An 18,297-nucleotide genomic window follows, 5' to 3' on the forward strand; every position below is an offset into this window, starting at 1 on the left:
AATTGTGACAAGAGATTTATCCTGATGATTGAACAATCCAAGACCTTAACAAACAAAGTTAAACATTTCCATGATGTGTTGAGGAAAAGGTCAGATGCTAGTTATACACAGATTGTGTAATTACTTCTGCCACTGAAGGTGAAGGAGGTTATGTTTTTACCCCTCTCTGTCTGTTGGGTCGCCGAAATAGGTGACCCTTATTGGGTCGCCGAAATAGGTGACCCTTATTGTCAGTAATTCTGTCTGTTTGTTTGGATGTTTGTTTGTCATCAGCATAATTGGTAGTAAACGTGGGTGGATTTTGACCAAACTCGGGTGGTAGGTACATCTTATGACCTAGTGCTTTGCAAATTGTGATGGTTGCTGTGATGGATGGTTGCGACGCTTTGGTTCCATAGCAACAACCGAAAAACCTTCAAAATCGGTACCGTTCACGCGAAATCAATTCCGAAAGCCATTATCTCACGTTGGGTTATGAAATTTGGCACGAATGATCTCCAGCTGATGCTCTATCAAATATATTCAGGTTTTTGTGATATATGAAATAGTTTATCCGCAGAACCCCCTACAATTAGGGTATGCATGAAAATTGGCGAAAATTGAAGGCCCCCTAGCGACCAGGTGAGTGCATCGATACGAATGAAACTTTGCAGGTTCATGGTACTCAATGAGTACTACAACTTTGCCTCAGGCCATATTGACCGATTTCGCTTAGGTCAGGGGTCAAAGGTCAATTTGTGCAAAAATCGATAATATGCGAGGGCTGGAGGTGCCTTTGCGCCAAATGCTGCTCCTCCTAGGGTTATGGTCGTGAAATGGTCATGAAAATTCACACTAATCGTCTGGAATACATTGTGCATGAACTATCGAGATGGATTTTCGATTTAGATCTTTGTTCACCCACAGCACCCCCTCGAACTTTGGGGATTTCCGATTTCAAACCGCATTTTCGGTACTTTTCATTCCAATAGATACCGAGTAGTTATCAGTTAAGTAGATGGAACTGAATGAGATTTGATATGCATAATCTTAAGGTGATTCTCTATCCGCTATATGACATCCATTTTGCTCTATATCTTATTGTTTCCATGCTCGGCGACCCATCGCCGCCTACCGTCTTGTCTGTCTTTATTACTTATGAAATCTCAAGATTTCGTAAGTATATTGATGACTTCCGTCCTCTGTTTGTTTGTTTGTTTGTATTCACGATAACTCCACAACGGAATAATCTACCAATGTCAAATTACACCACGTGATTCGGGAGGGTGATGGCTAGCGCTGATTAGATTTTGGTCAAAATCGGTCAAAGGTCAAGGTCACAGTGAGGTCAAACATTCGATTTTTGATGGTTTGGTACAGAATCATCATAGAAACTTCTGCTCTGCGTTTGCTACCTTCTTGAGAGACAGCTTTTATTAGACAAGGTCAGAGATCAAGTTGACGATTTCGTAAGTACCAGTCTATGACTGCTTGTTTGTTTGTTTGTTTGTTTGCAGAATATCTCAAAAAGTTATGGACGGATTCGGAAGAAACTTAGTGGACACGTTGTGAGTTTCAGAAGGACGTATTCATTCAATTTTGGTGAAGAACTGAATCTGGATCTGGATGCGAGAATTTTAATTATTTTTTAAGTGATTCTTCACCATTGAGACATGGTGCCAAAAACGATAAAGTACTGTATTGCATGGTATTTAACAAAACGTGTTGGGCCCGATATGTTCTCGTGGATCAGGAATTACATGACAGAGGTATGTGCTCTACTGAGTTCCCTTCTAGTTCATTAATGGTTATCAGGTCAGGTCAGATTAGATCTGTGACTTGCTACAGCGACCATGTAAACCTGTACGAACCAGTTTCATGATCGGGTTGTTGGTGACTAAACCGTCTCCCCCACCAGGTTTTTTGGTGAGGAGGGTGTATGATATGGACACCCAGCAGAATTAAAAACAAAAACTGTCAAAGGGCGGAGGAGCTCCCTGTGAGCCAACGGCCATCTACATCTCATGCCCAACTGTGTCTGTGGACGTTCTCCTGCAGTTGAGTTACTTTTTCTAATGAGGTTGGTGGCAGGATTTGCAGACCAGCCACCATAAAACCCTTCATCCCGCACAACATACCAAAAGCAAAAATAAATCTGGAAACCCACTTCGTGGGAGTACCTCCTGTGCAGCTGTCCTTCGCAGGGCAGCTCACCGGATGACGGGATTGGGGTAAAGCCTTCAGGACCCCCAAACTTTGATGACAGGAGGGAAACCACGGGGTAACCTTCCCGGGTCATATTGTGGTAGTGTGTGTCTGAGTGGTGCTGAAGTGTCGTCCACCAGATGACAGTCTCTTTGGGTGAACCTGAAGCGATCCCTTCAGGTGGGTGCCTGGAATGTCCTATCTCTAAGAGAGGATGATCACCTGTCTCTGTTATCATCTGAGCTCAAGTGTTTGGACATCAGTATTGCAGCACCCTCTGAGGTTTGGAGACCGCATTGCGGAAACATCATGGCAGGTAGTTACACTTATGATTGGTCTGGTCGCTCTGATGGTTACCATGCTCAAGGAGTTGCTGTAGCTGTGTCCAATAAGCTGACTCCAATGATAATTGAAGTAACACCGGTCAACGAGCGTATTATGAGTCTTAGGATTCGTCACTCCTTGGGATTCCCTGGTCTCTGTTTATGCTCCAACTGAAGCGAGTGATCACACCATGAAGGACACATTCTATGCTATGCTCGCGTCTGGTTGATCAGTGCCCCAGGCGAGATACTCTTCTAGTTTTGGGGGATTTCAATGCATCAATTGGAACTGATAGGGATGGTTATGAGACATGTGTTGCTCCCCATGGCTCTGTAACTGTGAACCAGCAGAGCACTAAGTTCCTCGATTTTGCAACAAGTCATGGACTTAGGGTGGCTGGTTCATGGTTTCAGCGCCCACAAGCTCATCGCTGGACTTGGTATTCCAATGCTGGTGGTGTTGCAAAGGAGATTGACCATGTGCTTGTTAATGGTCGCTGGAGGATGATCCAGAACTGCAGGGTCTACCGGAGTGCTCAGTTCCTCAATACTGACGACCAGCTTGTTATAGCAACTCTGAAGTTGCACCTTAAATCCAGGAGAATGGTACCATCCCAGCCTAGGCTGGATGTTGGCAAGCTCAAGGATAAGGGGGTAGCTGAGGAGCTTGCAAACAGGCTGAGTGGAGATTTGGGGGGTCTGGGTGCTTTGGGGGGTCCTGAAAAGTTGTGAAGTGCCTTCAATCCCACCATCCTTGATGTTGCTAGTGGATGTTTGGAACTCACCGTAGGGTGAAGAAGAATTTTTTCCCTCAAGGGTTGCTGGATACCATTGACCAGAGTTACAGGGTCAGGTTGAATGTTAGAGTTGAGCTGTTCAGGCAGCTGAAGCATAAAACTATGTTCACTATGGGTGGACAAGGAGGTCTATGTGCGAGGAATCTGTGAGGGGGTAGAGATTCACCTGTGGTCAAGTGATTCTTGTCCTGCTTACAGGGGAATTCACGCATTGCATTCCTCCAACCCCATCCCTTGGTGTACTGCAGTTAGAGCGGAGGGTGGTGGGCTGTTGATAGAGGAATCCGAAATGAAGGCCCACTGGGCAGGTTACTTTGAGCGGCTGTACCAGGCTGATCCCCCAGCTGTCAAGTTGGATGTCAGGGGTGTAACTATCCATATTGCTGACCCTCCAAACAACTGCGATCCACCTTTGTTTGTGGAAACACAGACTGTGGTGATCTGGTTGAAATGGGGTAAAGCTCCAGGGATTTGTGGCATCCATGCTGACCTTCTCAAGGCTGGTGGAAATGCTGTACTCTTGTCGTTGCTTGCAGTTCTGGAACACAGGCATCATCCCAATTGACTGGAAGTGAGGCCTTGTTTTCCCCCTCTGGAAACAACCCTCCTTACCCCCCCCCACTCGTCCCTTGTCCTACCCTACCCCTCCACCACCCCCTGCACCCAAAGCCTCCTCCCCTACCTCTTCATTAAAAGGATGGATCTCAAATATCCGGGGCCTTAGCTCAAACCTTTCAGATCTTTACATACAGGTTGCCACTGACAAACCACACATAATCTGCCGAACAGAAACTTTCCTCCCCCAAGACGTGTCTGACTCCCAAGTATCTCTCCCTGGTTACTCCCTCCTCCGGTTTGACAGACCTGAGCCTCGCCCTGGCGGAGGAGTTGCTCTCTTCATCAAAGACTCTATTCCTCACTCTCCATGCACTGCCCTTACTCCCCCACACCCCCAGGAATACCTCTGGCTATGGCTTCCCCTCCCCTCCCACCTCATGTTTATATATGTATTCTACCGTCCACCTAACAGTGATGACTCCATCTACACCTCACTATCTGAAAACATGGACCAACTTCTATCTTCTCATCCAAACTCTCTCTTCCTCATATGTGGCGACTTCAATTGTCATCATGCCAGTTGGCTCGGTGTGGGTACCTCTCTCACCTGTCATGGCACCTCAGCAAAAGCTTTCTGTGACTTATTGGGACTGACTAAATCGGTCAACTTCCCGACCCGGATCTCAACCAATGGTACTCCATCTCTTCTGGATCTGATTTTGACAAATTTCCCTGACAATATCTGCTGCTCTTCCTTCGCTCCAATCGGTTCTTCTGACCACGTCCTTGTCAAAGTGGACATCTCTCTGGCTGTTATCAGAGAACCACCTCACCGCCGTCGAGCCTGGCATTTCACCCAAGCCGGCTGGCAGGGTCTCCAAGCAGCCATCAAACTTATAGACTGGTCTCCTATCTCTACTTTCTCCAACATCAACTCATCCTGGGAATTCTTTCAAAGAAACTTGCTCTCCCTCATGCACAGATTTATCCCCTCTCGTGTTCAGTTGTCCTACCCTTCCTCCCGCCCTTGGTTCACTGAAGCTTGTGGTGAGGCAGTTGTCCTGAAACAACTTGCCTTTGCCTCATGGAAAGCAAACCCAACTGAGGGCAATCTCAGTTCCTTCCACAAAGCTCGGAACAAGTGTGTATCTACCCTCAGGAGAGCCAGAAAACAACATCTTTCTCATCTCAAGTCTGAACTCTCAAACCTCTCTCCCTCCTCAAAATCCTTGTAGCGTTAATCAAATTTGTTTCTGGTGTATGTTCCCCCTCCATCCCCTCCTTTACTTCAAATGGCAGCACTGCTGATACCGCACCTGAAAAAGCTGAATACCTAAACTCGGTGTTTGCAGCTAAATCTTGTGTCCTAAACCCATCACTATCTCTACCCACCTTACCCAGTCACACCAAAGTGTCCCTGGACTCTGTGTCCTTTTCTACTGACAAGGTGGAGAGCTTTCTGTCAAACCTCGACTCAAATTCTGCAACCGGTCCAGACGGCATCAGCCCACGTGTCCTCAAAGCCTGCTCTTCTGCTCTTGCTCACACTCTCTCTGTTCTATTCACCCTCTCATTTGCTCAAAGTCATCTGCCATCTGCTTGGAAATCTGCTAACATCACTGCCCTGCACAAAAAAGGTGCAAAAACAGATCCCTGCAATTACAGCCCAATCAGCCTTCTCCCAATCATCAGCAAGGTTATGGAATCCATCATCGCTTCAGACATCAAATCCTTCCTCTTCTCCAATGGCTTGATTTCTGATCATCAATTTGGTTTCAGACCAGGTCACTCTACCCTGGATATGCTGCTTCTGCTCTCCCAACAATGGATGGAAGCTCTCAATGCCAGACAGGAAATCCGAGCCGTATCCCAGGACATATTACGTGCTTTTGACACAGTCTGGCACCCTGCACTACTCACCAAACTCTCTTCCCATGGTATCCAAGGCCATCTCCACTCATGGCTCGCAGACTTCCTCTCCTGTCGTAGTCAACGTGTGGCCCTAAATGGAGTTCTTTCATCCCCTCTTCCTGTCCAGGCTGGAGTTCCTCAAGGTAGTGTTCTGGGCCATGTTCCTTTTAGGGTTTTCATCAATGATCTTTCCGACTCTCTGGAAAATCCTCTGTGTCTCTTTGCTGATGACTCCACCCTCTGCCGTACCATCGGTCATCCCTCAGACCGGCAAACAGCAGCTTCTTCGCTCACTGCTGATCTGGGTAAAATCACAAACTGGTCCAACACGTGGAACATGTCTTTCAATCCGGACAAATCTCACACTCTCACTATGTCTCTTCGAAAGGACCGTTTAGAACCCCCCCCTCATCCACTTTCTCAACAATCCTCTGGAAGAAGTCCTTTCTTTCAAGCTTCTGGGTCTCACTATCTGCCATGACCTTTCCTGCGAAAGCCACATTTCAAACCTCGCCTCCAAAGCCAGTCGCCGACTGGGAATCCTCAATCGTGCAAAGTCCTTCCTTGGCCCACCTGAGCTCCTGACCACTTACAAAGCTTTTGTCCACAGCCTGATGGAGTACTGCTCTTTCCTCTGGGCTGGTGCTCCTGCCTCTCAACTTTCTCTGCTTCACACAGTGGAAACCAAGGCATTTCGGATCATTGGCATCTCCTGCAATGAGGCTGAGTCTTTGGGCCTCTCACTCTCTCACCGCAGGTTGGTTGGTGGTCTTTCTGTCTTCTACCGTCTCCTCTCCAGCCTCGCCCCCCCCTGCTCTCTCTGCAATTTGTCCCCACCTCATTTCCGCAGGGCAATCAAGGTCTACCAACAACCCCTTTCTGGTAAAACTATCAAAATCACGAATCACTGCTCACCTTCACTCTTTTATTCCTCTTTTTTCCCGCCTTTGGAATAAACTCCCTCACTCTATTCATTCCCATTATTCCCTCCAGGTCTTCAAAACAGCTGTTCACCACCACCTCTTATCATCCCCCATCCAAATCCTCGATCTTTTCTACCCCCGATAATCCACCCAAGCCCACCTCCTTCAAATTCCCTGCTTTCCTTCCTGAAAGTCCCTGTAATGTCCATCTTCTATTCCCCATGTTTCCCATCCCATCCCTCTCCCTTCCACAGATCTCCTAATGTCTCTGTTCCCCACCGTTTTGTCCTTCCCCCTCCTGCCCCTCTTTTCTCATGCCCCCCCTTTGATGTGCGTTGTGTGTTAACTCTCACACGAGCTTCGACAAGGTATACAAAAAAAAATTAAAAAAAATTGGTAAAGCTTCATGATGATCAGTTTAGAATTGTGAACTATAGGCAATTGACAAACAGACAAATAGAGAGACACTTGGCAAAACAGAATGAAGTAGAACGGCATTCCGAAGAGTGCTTATCTCTACCAGGCTGAACAGTTTACATTTTATATCCATTTGAAAGGCTGGATTTAAACCAAAATCGAATTGGCTTGTTCTTGTCATCTAACCAACTCAAATACACCTAATTTTGTAATAACGTTTTGAGATATCATGATATTTATAGTGTTTGGCCCTATCTCTCAAGTTTAGAAATTAGGCCGATGTTGAGCTTTTGACCTCAAAAATAATTGATGGTTAAATTCAGTGAACTGATATTAAAATCCTGTTTAAATTTCAAGTCAATCAAGTGAAAATTTACAATTTTAGAAATATGGCCTATGCTGACCTTTTGACCTATGTTGACCTCTAATATAGTTATTGGTTGATTCAGTAATCTGATATTCAAATCCTCTTAAAGTTTCAAGTCAATTGGATGAAACTTTAGGATTTTTGAAATTTGGCCTATGTTGACCTTTGGCTGATGTTGACCTCAAAAATAAATGGTTGTTGGATTCAGTGACCTTATATTCAAAAGTTCTTCAAATATCAAGCCAATGGGATGAAAATTGATGATTCTAGAAATTTGGCCTATTGTGTATCGCTGTGCAGGTTCATACAGGTTCATACAGGTTCATACAGGTTCATACAGGTTCATACTGGTTCATACTGGTTCATACAGGTTCATACTGGTTCATACAGGTTCATACAGGTTCATACAGGTTCATACTGGTTCATACTGGTTCATACTGGTTCATACTGGTTCATACTGGTTCATACTGGTTCATACTGGTTCATACTGAGTCAAACTGGTTCAAAACCAAGTCTCAAGTTGGTCCTGGCTGGAAGTGGTTGGAACCAGTTCAAAGCAGCTGGAACCAGTTTGAACCGGGTGAAACTGATTCAAACTAGCTGGAACCAATTCAAATTGCCCAGAACTGTTTCAAAACAGCTGGAACCGGTTTGAACCGATTGGACCCAGCTCAAATTGGCTGGAACTGGCTGAGTCGGGGAACTTTGTTGGTCTTGGGACTATCCCATTTCCCCCATTGACTTTAATCTTAAGTCAGGGAAAAACTATTTGACCCTGTCAATAAAAAGGAGTGAATTTTTTTTTCTCACAAACAGATCTCTGGCAGCAACTTCTTATCCTCCCCCACCTCTTCCACTGATCCTGCACCAGCTTCTCCACATTAAATTGTTTCTGGGACCAAGCTCTTCCATGAGACTCGACTATGCATCAAAAAATCATTTTTTTTAACCCCCCCACTTTTTTTACCCCCCACCCCTCACCCCGACCACCCACCCTCTACCCTCTTTTTCAACCTATTTTACCCCCATTTGAACAGAGATTGCTTCCCTAGACATCCCTATCTTTAAATAATACTCCCTTGCGCTATAAAATTTTTTATCTTTAAAACCATGTGTTTCAGATATCTCATCCATTAAAAAAATCAGCTTAATTAAAATTATTCCAATTATAAATGACCTCAAAACTCTGGAAAAGTGTGGAGCCAAGCAAAAATCATAACCTTGTTATTTAAATGGCAAACATAATGAATGTGGACAGTATCAAAAAAGTGTCATCGAAGGAAGAATCAAGACAACCATAAATAAAGCACACAGACTGAGAGGTTTAAAAAGATTTAATGGATGTCAAGAAAACAATGGAAAAATAATTTATTACAATTTTAAAATGATATGTGGTTCAGGAGGAGCTCAGAGCAGAACGCTGAGGGAGGTTTATCATTTTGTCTCAACTCAACAAAGATATTTAACCCAAGAACCAAACCCAAACATATTATTTATCAACATTGTCGATGGTGATGAAAGTTAAAAGAAAAGAAGGTGTTTTAATAAACTACAAACCCAACAAATATTTATTGGTCGCCTTTTTGAATTCATTTTAAAATATGAGCAAAATTTCATTTTGAGCACAAAAGTATGTTTAAATCAGTAAGAGATTTCACCAATAAAATTTTATTTTAAACACAAAAATATGATATACTAGAAGGGCACTCGGTAGAGCGCGTACATCCGCCACGTAATGCCTGATCCATGGGAACATATCGGGCCCAATACATTTTTGAAATATCATGCTATACTGCACTGTATCATTTTGGCCCTTTCTCTCAATGGTGATGAATCACTTTAAAAATTAAACAATTCTCGTTGAGAATCTGAATATCTGAATTCGGATCTTCACCAATATCGAATCAATTCGTCCTTACCACACACCCAACGTGTCCACTAAATTACATCTGAATCCGTCCACAACTTTTTGAGACATCGTGCTATATATAGTTTTTGGCCCAATCTCTCAATGGTGAAGAATCACTTTAAAAATTCTCGTCGTCGGATCCGGATTCGGATCTTCACCAAAATCTAAACATTTCGTCCTTGTCACACACCCAACCTGTCCAAAAAATTAATCCGGATCTATCCACAAATTTTTGAGATTTGCCGCACACAAACAAACAAATAGAAAGGAGTGAAAACATAACCTCCTTCACCTTTGTTGGTGGAGATAATAAATAGGTCCTCGAAAAATCATCTCTTGCTGATTTATACTTTTGTGCTTGAAATAAAATCTTTTAAGTGATCAAAAAGAGATTTCGCAAATACAATTTTATTTTAAACACAAAAGTATAATGTATAAATCAGCAAGAGGTTTCACCAAGAAGATTTTATTTTAAAGACAAAAAGTACTGTCGTGTCTATGCCGGTTAGGTTAATAATCGCACTCCAGATCCAGTTGTCATGGACGGGGAGTTGACACTGACCTGGACAGATGGCTGAACGGTTTCCCTTGGAGGCGAACAGTCGAGATCCTTGGAGATTATGCCGCGCACGGGACAGGAGGCGGCGAAGCACATACCAATACCAGAGGCATTCACCAAGATGGAAGCAGAAGGGTATATACTCTAACCCACAACGAATAGACAAACACAATATATATTACAAATGAAGGTTTATTGAACATAAATAAAATATTTATAATTGAAATAAGTCAAAACATGAATATAAAAATAAATCAAAACGTGAGGTCAACTAAAGCCTAATTTGAGACGTCTCCACACGGTTCAAACACGGACAAGAAGAAAGATAAAATAAAAGAAAATCTTCCGCTTATTATGACACTTAGCTGTGTGTCCAGAGATGATCTTTTAGGAGTCTGGCGATCGAACTGCGTAGTCTCTGCATGGGAAGCTGCAATCAAAATGGCACCAAATCACTCTCTGCGTGGGAAACGTACGCGAGGTATTTCGCCTGGATGGCCTCCAACACCAGGAACCGCCATACAGTCTCTTCTCACGATCAAACTTGCCACACCGTGGCTCTCTAAAGACCGGGTCCACTCTAAAACAATTCCTCCTTCCTTGATGTTAAAATGGGATAACGCCGAGTTATCGCTGAGAGATGTCTCTTCTTATTCTCTCTCTCCTTATGAACGTACACGCTTTATGACTCAGCTAAACAGACAACAACCAGCGTCATGTTCCAGCATGAACAAGAGAATCGCAATCGCGCAGCCTTATTCACTGTGTTGGAGAAGCCAGAGCACGAGACCATCCTTCTCAACCGCGTACCTCGCACCAACTATCTGCTCTTGTCTCTCTCGCCTCTTCTCCTCAGAAATGGACAAACTTCACGACCCAGCCAAACAGTCACTGGCCAGCTAGCATCTTGTTTCATTACGTGAATGAATCCACACCAACACAAACGGGAATCGCGCTGTTCTTTCATCGTACCAAGAAGAGAAAATATAAATTGTTTCACCACAATGGCATTTGGCACCGGTGTGTGTGTGTGTGTGTGTGTGTGTGTGTGTGTGTGTGTGTGTGTGTGTGTGTGTGTGTGTGTGTGTGTGTGTGTGTGTTATTGTTTATTGGTCATTGGTTGTTATCTCCATATAGGGGTTTCAGGAAGTGGAATGGCGCATATCCACCTCCGTGTGTGTGTGTGTGTGTGTGTGTGTGTGTGTGTGTGTGTGTGTGTGTGTGTGTGTGTGTCATTGTTGTTGATTGTTATCTCCATATGTGGGTGGGTTTCAGGAAGTGAAACGTAGACCGACCACATCTCAAAGTATCCACCTCCATATTTATGTGTGTGTTTGTGTGTGTGTGTTTGTGTGTGTGTGTGTGCGTGTGCGTTTATGTGTGTGTCGTTGAGAGGTATCTACATATGTGTGTTTCAAAAAGTGAAATTGAGCTCTCCCATGTCTCAGCGTATTCACGCGTGTGTGTGTGTGTGTGTGTGTGTGTGTGTGTGTGTGTGTGTGTGTGTGTGTGTGTGTGTGTGTGTGTGTGTGCCATTGTTGTTGGTTGTTATCTCCATATGTGGGCGGGTTTCAGGAAGTGAAACGTAGACCTTCCACATCTCAAAGTATCCACCTCCGTGTGTGTGTGTGTGTGTGTGTGTGTGTGTGTGTGTGTGTGTGTGTGTGTGTGTGTGTGTGTGTGTGTGTGTGTGTGTGTGTGTGTGTGTGTGTGTGTGTGTGTGTGTGTGTGTGTGTGTGTGTGTGTGTGTGTGTGTGTGTGTGTGTGTGTGCGCGCGCGTGCGCGTACGCGCGTGTGTGTGTGTGTTTATGTGTCTCGTTGATTGGTATCTACATATGTGGGTTTCAAAAAGTGAAATGGAGCCCTCCCAGGTCTCAACGTATTCGTGTGTGTGTGTGTGTGTGTGTGTGTGTGTGTGTGTGTGTGTGTGTGTCGTTGATTGGTAGCTTCATATGCGCGTTTCAGAATGTGGAATGGAGTCCTCCCAGGGTGGACTCAAAGTATCCACCTTCATTTCGGTAAGGGGGTCACGGTTCACGGACCAAGCTCTGAAGTTTTTTGTTCTCAAAGTTTTGTGCTGAGGGCTCTCTTCACGATCGTCGCTGAGCCCTGGACAGCTTCCAACTGTAGTTCGTTTGTAATAATATTCCCAGGGATGGTTTTTAATATCTCTGTGAGGTTCTTCATAATCATTCCCGAAGCCCCAACTATCACCGGTACAACTTTGGCATTCTTCAGCTTCCAGGATATTTTTCACGTCATTCTTGAGGTCTTGGTACTTGGTCATTTTTCTGATTTCTGCATTGTTTAGTCCAAAATCACTGGTAGTAACACCTCACTTAGCAATGCCTTCTTCTCTCTTTTTTTTGTACCTAAGTATGATATCTGGTCGCAATGCTTTGTTTTCGATGTTCATGCTCCATGGGATCAATAGGTCCTACCTGAGCGGTATTTCCATCTTCTCAGTCCATGCTTTTAGTTCATATTCCCACAATTTTTTGGGGACTGGGATATCAAAGTTTTTGCAGATATGTCAGTGGTTAACATTACAAACTCTGTTGTGTCGTTGTGTGTACAGATGTTCTGACATGAGATTTTTAATTTGTGTTTGGTCATTAAGCATAACATATCACGCTCTTTGCTAATGCTACCTCCACCACCCCACCCCACCCCACCGCCACCCCACCCCCACCCCACCCCCACCCCACCCCACCCCCACCCCACCCCACCACCACTCACTCTCTCTGTCTGTCCCCTCCTCACTCTCCTCTCTGAATGAAATGCAGGATTTTCCTCCCACACCTCTGTCGCTGTCTGTCTGTCTGTCTGTCTGTCTCTCTCTCTCTCTCTCTCTCTCTCTCTCTCTCTCTCTCTCTCTCTCTCTCTCTCTCTCTCTCTTTCTCTCTCTCTCTCTCTTCCTCTCTCTCTCTCTCTCTCTCTCTCTCTCTCTCTCTCTCTCTCTCTCTCTCTCTCTCTCTCTCTCTCTCTCTCTCTCTCTCTCTCTCTCTCTCTCTCTCTCTCTCTCTCTCTCTCTCTCTCTCTCTCTCTCTCTCTCTCTCTCTTTCCCCACATCCACCCCACTTCCTCACTCTTCCCCCCTTCCAAGCTTCCCCTTCTTCACCCACTCCTCGCTTCCCCTCCTTTCCCTCCGTTCTCTCTGCCTCCCCATTCTCCCTCCCCTCCCCCCTCTCTCCCTCTCCCTTTCTCCATCCCCTCCCCTTCACACCCCTGTCAGCGAAGTGATGGGTTGTATTTGCTAGTTACAAATAAATTTGTACAAAAGAAATGTTTGTATTATGATTGTTGTAAATCATGACAACACAGCAAATCTGTAAAGTCAATCTCTGCAACACCATGTGGCGAGGTGTGTGCAGTGAGCTGATCCATGCTTGTAGTGCCATAAATAAGAAAGTAATTAAAAAAAAATTTGGAACTATTTATGCTCTGCATGTACAGATTCAAAACTTATTAACACTGAAATCAAAGTTTGACAAATCATTTTTATTGACAAAAGCCAGATAAAAAAATTGGTTTGCCCATCCTGAAGCTCACCTGGATCAGGAGCAGCAGTCACTCAAATCCCCCTGCAGACCGCCTTAGACCCCGATTTCTTTTTTAATGCCGTGAACAAACTTTGGTACATTACAGGTGATGAAGGTTGTGGTCAAATTTCATTGAAATTGTGTGTGTAATTTCAGACAAAATAGCAAATGCTTTTTTTTTGGGGGGGGGGGGCTCAAACCCCTGCAGAGATCCCCTTAGACCCTGATTTTTTTTTTCTGTCGTGAAAAAACTTTGGCGCATCACATGTGATGAAGGTTGTGGTCAAGTTTCATCGAAATCAGGTGTGTGGTTTGGGAAAAGAGAGAAATACATTTTTTGTGGGAGGATGGGTGTCAAACACCCGCCCCTTCCATAGACCCCTTTAATGAATGCATGTTTTGACGCGGTTGATAAACGTTGGTACATTATGAGTGATGAAGGTTGTGGTCAAGTTTTATCAAAATTGTTTGTGTAGTTTTGGAGAAGAGAGCAAATACCTACTTTGGGGGCTCAAAACCCCTGTAGACCCCCTCAGACCTCAATTTTTTTTTGATGCCGTGAACAAACTTAGGTACATCACAGGTGATAAAGGTTCTGGTCAAGTTTCATCGAAATTGTGTGTGTACTTTCGGAGAAGAGAACAAATACCTATTTTTGTGGTGGTGGGGGGAACTCCCCCCCCCTCGTAGACCCCTTAATGAGTGCAGATTTTGATGCGGTCAATACACATTCGTTAAGCGTCAGATTTGAAGCATGTTGCCAAGTTTCATCAAAATCGTGTGTTTGGTTCAAGCAATAATGACTGAAGTGTTTACGGACGAACTGATTCACGAGCTCATGCACACCACTCACTCAAAAGTAAAATTGATTTTATCAACTTACCCATTTCACCAAGAGGCTGGATCATTCTAACAAAACAGTTTGGTATGGTGGGAAAAATCTGCTGTGCTTCGTCATGAACAGTTTTGTGAGATGATAATAATTAATGGACAAATAGAATCCCATCCAATCCACTTGATACAGCATGATCTGTGAAACCAAACTCCATTAGATGTTTTTAAAATCACGTTTATCCAGATGTCCTGCTGGTCTTATCGTGATTGGTGGTCAGAACAAGGTTTTCAAAATCAACTTGTGCTCAAAAAGGATGCAGCGTACATTTATTATTTTTAAATGTCAGATGTTAAAATTTTACTAATTCAATCACCATTGATACAAAATCTTTGATTGGGGGGGGGGGGGGAGATTAATAATATTTAAATTTATCCAGTGGGGATGGCAATTTCAAGTTCAGTCCCAGGAAAAAAAGACAAACTCCCAGGAAAATTCCCTATATTCCATCCCCGTCAAATCGCATCATGCTTATATACCATCCAATTGGAACTTGATTTAAATTGAAGTACTGCAAAACTGGAGGTTCTTGGGAATTTGTTTTATAGTGTTATGTTGTGTTCTATAGTCTTGAAGTATATAATTCAATTTAATTAAAGCTTCAAAGAGGTTTGGAGTCATATAAATGAATTAATTCTGGGTTTTACCAGCATTTTCCGCATTGACTCTTACATCACCCTGTCTAACAGATTACATTATAGTTTTTCGTGCCTGTCATTGGTGTCCTTTATAACGTCCTAAAAAAAACAGTAAGTATCCTGTTTGAAATGATTTTCAATTGTTTTTTGGCTGCCAGGCAGGCAGATCGACTTAAAATATGATCTCACTCTTCTGCAATCGGGATGAAAATTCAAAGCCAAAATACGTTAAAATGAAAGGCTCGTCTTCTGTTCACATTCTGATTCGTGTTTAAAATATAACGTTCAATTTAAATAAGTTGTTCCTCGATCATAAACTGATGACGGACAGACGGACAGACGGAATGAACCAATTGCTTGACCTCACTTTTAGCTTCGCGTGCATGGGGTAATGATGCGCCTTTGTGCTTGCCAAGTACATGCTGTTCGTGCTTCAATGAAAGCCCAGCCAAACAAGGTGCATGCAAAAAGGAAAGACAAATGTTTTCATGACGAGCATTACTGTTGGGGCCAAGTGGAATTGTGTGGGCTTTTTTGTTTGTTGTTGTTGTTGTTGTTAAAGATTGGGATACAAACTGACATTCTTAATTTTTAAAAATAAATTATAATTCGGATGGGGTTTTTTTTTTTTAAAGTGTAATACACCCAATGATAACTTGAGAACCGGAGGAAAATTATAATAACGAAGTAACATTCGGGAAAGGATCTTATAATAATTGCATTTCCCAGATGTTGTAATTAATGGCAGATGATTTGGGCTGTGTTTGCTGGCCCTGTCGAATCGCAAAGGGGGTAATTATTCTTGCTCTGCAAAGTGATCGCTGTGTGCGGTAATTGGGATGTTTGCTGCCCCAGTTGCTTCATGAGCATGGACAGATGTTTGAGATCTGCAACACAGCAACACCGTGGCAATGAACCTCCAACTGAGTAGGAAAAAAGCCTCATTTTGAAACAAGCTCTAAAGAATGAAAAACAAGATTTTAAAAAGCTTTTTTTCATCTCGTTATGTTGTGTGGGTCCATTGAAACTTTACAGTTGAAGGGTTTTAGGGCCCTTTGTATGTATTAAGATGGAAGAATCATCATTTATATAAACATTTTTGTTCTAAGATTGGCCAGCGTAAAGGTTTATTAATTTGACTTTGAAGGAAAAGTGTATTGATGTTTTCTCCAATGTCCATAAATATGTAGAGTTGACACACAACCGTTTAACCTTACACTTTAGGCTATGTTTTTTTTCAAACTACAAACCACAGAGTTACAATAAACTTCAACTTTGGTTCTCTTGGTCATCCACTGGGAGAGGTTTGGTCAATTGAACTTCTAGGCCTTACTGTCAGTCGTGACCTTTTCTGGGCTGATCACATAGCAAATCTCCAAAGCCAGCCACAGACGGACTCCATCGATCCAAGTCTTTCTTTGGAAAATCAGAGCTATCCAGTCTCCAAGGCCTTTGGCCATATTTCATTTCAACTGCTCTTTGGTATGGCTTGGTACCCCAGCATCACATCTGTCTCTCCTGGATTCTAGAGTGTATAAAGCTCTCAAAACTACTGGAATCTCCTATCCGAAGTACAAGATCTGTTGCTCTTACATCGCAGGCAGGTCGGTGATGTTTTTGTTGTCAACCATATTTTCTCCAACATTTCTCTCCGACCCTCCCAAACAACTCCAGATCCCCTCCAGGATAAACTTCCAAAATCCCTGCTGTCGCGAACAAAATCCCTGCACACCTCAACTCTTTTATTCTTCGTTTCTCATATCAATGGAACCACCTTCCAGAGGCTGTTGCATCTCACTCTTCTCTCCAGGGCTTCATGTTCGCAGAAGACCACCACCTCCAGTCATCCTCTATCCACAGCTGTGATGTCTTCTATCCTCATTACCCTTCCCTTAGTTTTCCCTATCTATTTGCAGATGTTTCCATCCCCTTTCTCTCTCTCTCCTGTTTGTTAATCCTCATTTTGTGTCCATGTGTTTCTCACTGCTTTACTGTTAGTGTGTTGCCTTCTACCATCATTTATGTCACATTCCCATAAGCCTAGATTTTGTATGTAAAAATTAATTACTTTGTAGTTTTATTTTTGTCTAACAATGATTATCATTTTGCATTGGTCGTGGTTCTGGAAGCCTTCAATGTACACATGCCAGTTAATGCAGCTTTCGTTTTAATTTGCTGGACTTTATAATTAATGAAAAAAATCCGTACTCCATCATCTACAGTATATAGGCAGTTGCTATAAATTATAATAGAGGTAGTTGCTATAAAATGCTGTAAAATAGGCAGTTTATATAAAAAAAGAAGTTTAAACAAGAGTTCACAGAACACCTTACCCCGCACAGTCTTGAGAAAAAGGACATGGGAAGGGTCTTTTCAACTCTTGCTTTGCATTTCCGAGCACAATCTATATTTCCTATGAGCTGCCATTTTGTCTGAATCTTGATATTCCCCAATGCGGAGAGCGCAAGCGGTAAATTTGATTGGTCGATATGGCATAAAATGGTGAAATATTTTGTCCAAGTATGTTAGTACTGAAAAACTGGAGGATTCTGAAAATGTCAATAAGGCAATTTGTGTTCTCCAGTGTTCAAGTATATCATTAAATTGAAATATAATAAAAGTTTTAAAGGCTGTAGATAAAAAGAACACAAACTTTTATTTTTATTTAAAAAAGTTTACCACTCTTGATTCACCTTTTACCCACCATATTTAACACGTTAAATTAGTTATTTGTGCCTGTTGTTTGTGTCCTTTATGATGTCTCTAAAAACATTAAGTTTCCTGTTTGGGGTGATTTTCAATTTTGTTTGATTGCCAGACAAGCAAAAACAATTACCTTACCACTCTGTGCTCATGTGCGCTCACAGTGAGATTCCGTACAATTTCCTAAATTCAGAGCCAAAGTCCTGCTAATCTGCAGGTTCCTGTTCCAATTTGTGTTCCACAGTGTTCAAAATGTAAAATTCAATTGAAATTAAGTACTTCCTCAATCAATGACCAACGTCTGTGGACAAACAGTGTATAATAAATTGCTTAACTCCACTTTCTGCTTTGCGTGTGGGGTAAAGAAACCATATTTCGAAATAATTTCACATACAGTACTTTTGCAAAGCTTCAAAAGAAATAGAAATTGATGCAAAGGAAATTCCTGGTTCTGAGTTTTTTGGAATAGTATCAATTTAAAGTGCTCTATTCTCTGTGAATCAAAATCTTTTTCAAACGTTTGATGTTTGCAGCATTAAGTCATTCTGATTTTCCTGGGCATGAACTGCAGAAA

The 18,297-nt window shown here is 42.9% G+C and overlaps 1 protein-coding gene across 5 annotated transcripts in view; it reads left to right on the forward strand.

Annotated features, from left to right (window-relative positions):
- The window catches only part of LOC147030430 (protein FAM200C-like), an 86,361-nt gene that overhangs the window by 49,828 nt on the left and 18,236 nt on the right, over positions 1-18,297 (forward strand). The window lies entirely within an intron of this gene.

This window comes from Eptatretus burgeri, chromosome 3 (genome assembly GCF_056783735.1).
Source record: "Eptatretus burgeri isolate ZD-2024b chromosome 3, Ebu_testis_v1, whole genome shotgun sequence".
In the NCBI taxonomy this organism is placed as follows: Eukaryota; Metazoa; Chordata; class Myxini; order Myxiniformes; family Myxinidae; genus Eptatretus; species Eptatretus burgeri.